The sequence below is a fragment of the Vanellus vanellus genome (assembly GCF_965231255.1).
Source record: "Vanellus vanellus genome assembly, chromosome: 1".
NCBI lineage: Eukaryota > Metazoa > Chordata > Aves > Charadriiformes > Charadriidae > Vanellus > Vanellus vanellus.
Genome location: NC_138905.1, coordinates 12,416,252 through 12,420,462, shown reverse-complemented (window position 1 = coordinate 12,420,462; position 4,211 = coordinate 12,416,252).

The following is a 4,211-nucleotide window of genomic DNA, read 5'->3' as shown; positions in this document are numbered from 1 at the left end:
TCTTATCAGACCAGTTGCTTTAATTCAGAAGGACAACAGCCTGTGCTTCAAGAAAATTTAAAAATCCCATTCAACTTCTGGGTTCAGCCTTCAAATCAAACAGTTCCTTTTCACCTGTCACATGATCCGGGGATGCTACAGTCAAGGATTTATATAAGGATGTAAAAACATACTATTGTGATGTCATAGAATTAAAATGATGCATTCAAGAGCAAAACCAAGGTCCGGATAGATCTCTCTCCTTCTTCAGACAGGTTCCAGCTTTACATGCTTCAAAGAAATGTGCAGAATATCTTGAAACAATAAAATTGGGAATAACTCAGCTCAAGGAAAAAAATTTCAGCTTGTGAATCAGTGTTGGTGCCCTGAAGCAAAACCAGGTTTATATGTCTTCAGGACATTTGCATATTTGTTATTTTTAATCTTTCTCAGTGGTTGTAGCTCTAAATATATGTATTCTTTATTTTAAAACAACAGAATTTGGATTTATATAGTTAAGACATATTTTGTTTTGAATTATTAGTTAACATGCAGAATGTTTGCTGCATTTTTGTATTATAAGTGCGTTTATTTTCTTGTAATGGGCAATTTACTGCAATTTGTAACATCTTTGGGATAATTTTGTGCAGCCATTCCTTGATGAATGTCATAGCCTTTTCCATTTTTCTTTGATGTTTTTAGCAGTTATAAGTTTTGGCTGACGGCACCATAGCATTTTTGTGTAAGACAGGACACAGGTCAGATTCTCCCCACTGATGTAATAATTTGTTCTGAGTTTCTTCATAATGCAATAGTAATATAGAAGTATTTTATGCAATTCGGTGGAAATATTACTTTGCATGTCGTGTCAGCAGTATATTGAGAAAATATACTCTACTGTAATAGTGTGATAGTGTGTAAGAGTAGAATTACTGCCAGGACTAAAAGATACAATATACTTTGGTTTTTGTGCCTTTTCTTTAGGTGAAGAATTTCAATAAAATAAATCTTATTAGAGTGCAACGCTATACTTAATTGTAATGTTATACGTATTCACTTTATAAAGTATTTCAATTATATAAAATTTAAAAACATACAAATGATATTACAATTTTAAAATTATTGACTAGTAATAGTCAATAACGCCCTGACTTTACAGTATGTAAGCAAATAAAGTTTAGCCTGGAAATAATGTTGAAGGGAAATACATGCATACAGGTCAGCTTGAGTGATGTTAGACATATTTTTAGGCCAGAAGATAAATGAGGAAGAGGCAAAGCATTTAACTCATCCTGTCCTATAGAAAAGCAGCTTTCCCATGGCAGAGGTAGGTGGACCCCAGATGTAACAGGAGGGCAACTGGTACTGGATGGGGAAGGTGGGAGTGAGAGGAATAAAGATCACCAGTGGTACTAATGAGTTCGGTGCCATTAGAGCGGGAGACAGCTGTCTTCTCAGAGAAGACGGGTCCATGCTGTGCTCGTCCCATTCAATAGTGTCTTCTCAGACTATATATTGCAATAAAGATCTGAAGTTGTGTTTTTCAGTATATGCTTCTCAATCAGCAGAGCTGGAAGCCCCGTTTTCAATCCCCTCGCACTGCTTTGCCAGAAATGAATAATCAGTACTTGTTAACAGCTGAATTTTTGCATGTCACTTTACAATGCAAGAAAATGTTTTGTTAAGCCTGCATTCCTACTTTGTTTATTCTTTAACATAGGCTCAAATAAGATCTTTATGCAGCCACAGTAACAACTGGTTTGTTTAAAAAATGAAAATAAGCAGCTTCAGAAGTATGATATCAGTGCCAGGTGTCGCTTTATCCAAACCGTAGGCAAGTCCAGTGCTCCCATGGATTTCAGTGGGTTTGAAAAGAAAGTCTGTTTGAGCATTTGTGAACACTAACAGAATTTACAAATTAACTGATATAGTCATAAATCACGGAGATGAACATAATCTCTAGATTAAGGGCCCATTTCACTTCTGAGTTGTTCCAGACATATACTAATATAACTCTATTCATTTTGCATTCAGTTTTTACAGTATCGAACTGGAATAGTGTAGTGGTAAACTGGTCCCATTCAGTTATACTGGGAGAAAATGAGTGTAAATAAATCAAGATGAAAGCTTTACATAATTTTTCCTTGATGGAAAGCAATGGAAAATCAAATGTGCGTCCCATATCATGTTTCCTAACATTCTCTGTTGCTATAATGACTACATACAGGAATTGGCTTTAAATAAGTAGGTGTCTGATAGAAGCAGGCTGTAAACAGTCTGTGTACAGAAATAAAGATAATAACCTCATAAACATGCAATATCTCTAACATCTTTTCCATTTGATTTACTCATTTCTGCCTTCAAACTCTTAACTAAATAGTTATTGAAAAAACACAGCAATCTGTTTCTGTTTCTCTGGAAAGTGAACAGGATTCTGTTCTGCTTTGGACAACTTCATCATCGCCGCCGTCATCATCATCATCACTAACTATATTTTGATTGAGGAAATTTCTGCTGATGGTTAAGCCGGAAACAATAGACACTGCCTTACAGGGTTCAGCTGAATCTAAAGTTTTGTGCTATCTTTTCTCCATCTCTTCTAGGTGCAATAATAAAATTATGGTCTCTCCCTGTGCCTCTTCTAATGTATTAACCATGTATATTTGATCTGGAAGTCTTTGAAAGAGACTAAGTCTGGAAAATGCTCCTTTGAAATGCAGTCACGCTTTGTAAAGAATATTAGTTTTATATTATTAGTTATTTCTAGTGATGCACTCTAGGTGGTGCTGATAATATAGAGTGTAAACCAGAGGCAGGCTGTAGCCAGTAAGAGTTATAAGAGACTTTCTGGAAGGCTTTTTTCACATGATCTGTTCAGAAGTCATAGATTTGAGATTCTGGATTCCAATTCCAAATTCTTATTTTGGAACATATATTAAAGGTATACTGGTTTGGGATTTTTGTTTGGCAAATAATATTGATTGTTCTGTTAATTTTTTCTTTCAATTAACTTAGGTTTTCCTTTTTGGTTTCTTCTGAAAGTACTATACACTTCACAGTCAAAGAAAGTGGAATAGCTTAGGAAATTCACACCTTCTAAGTTTTTTTCTCTTATTTTCTTTCTAGGTCTTTGCATTTACAAACTGTTCCAACTGGAGTCTGTTCATCTTTTCCACGTTTCACTATAACTAATGTTTTCCCTTTTCCCTGATAAAATTTGGAGGAATGACATTGAAAAAGGAGGAAGTTTTAGTAAGAATAGAATTCTCTAAATTTAGGAACTTTCAATACATTTCCTTCAGTAAATAAAGGAAGTCTGAAAAATCTTCAGTACAATGCCTGTTACAATCAAAGGAAACTCTTCGGCTCTTTCGGTTGGCTACTAAATTGTTTCCGATGCACAAGAAGAAACAAAACAGCTCCGAATTACTCTGTTGCTCATTGGCAACATTTTAGTGGAGAAAAAAAAAGTTTCCCTTCCACCCTGAACATTGACCAGCCCATCTAGACTTTTGTAACTACTGATGTGCGGAGATATCTGCTGAATGACCAATATTCTAGAGACATAACAAAGCAAGTACAGAGACTCCGTATATGCTCCCAGTCAGCACTGGTATTAGCTTGGATCCATGGCAAGCTGCATTAGCTTGGCACAAAGCCAGAACTTTTGAAACCTATTAAGAGTCAAGGTTTATTACCTCTGGCACTCGGCCACAGTCATGGGGCTGAAATGTTTGTGGATCCGAGGTACTATGTCCGCAGAGGGCCATGTTTCACCATGTGGTGTCTAGTTTGGATTGTCATCTGCCTTGTGCGGTGTAGGCATGCCCATACTGCTTGACTGCTATAGGTGATATATGAGGTGGATATTAATCCTTCTGTGAGCTTTTCAGCTCTCAGACTCACAAGAATGTAAAATGGACCTGGAAGAAGCTGCTAGGGTTGACTTCAGAAGTGGCCATCTATCCTGGCAGTAAAGTCTAACAGCTGGAGAATCTTTGGGTAGTAGATTGGCCATGGAGTGCTTCTCAAGCTCTCTCTGCTCTTACCGCTCTGATCTACTTCCAAGGTATTGTGGCTCAGTCGCAAAACTGAAACTGTTGAAGCTTGAGTGTGATGTGAAGCCCACAAAAAATTGTCCAGATAAGTATCTAGCTCCTCTTAAGAATCATATCCATATACCTCAAGCCAAAGGGAAATGTATCGGTCTCAACACCAACTGTACTGTGGCA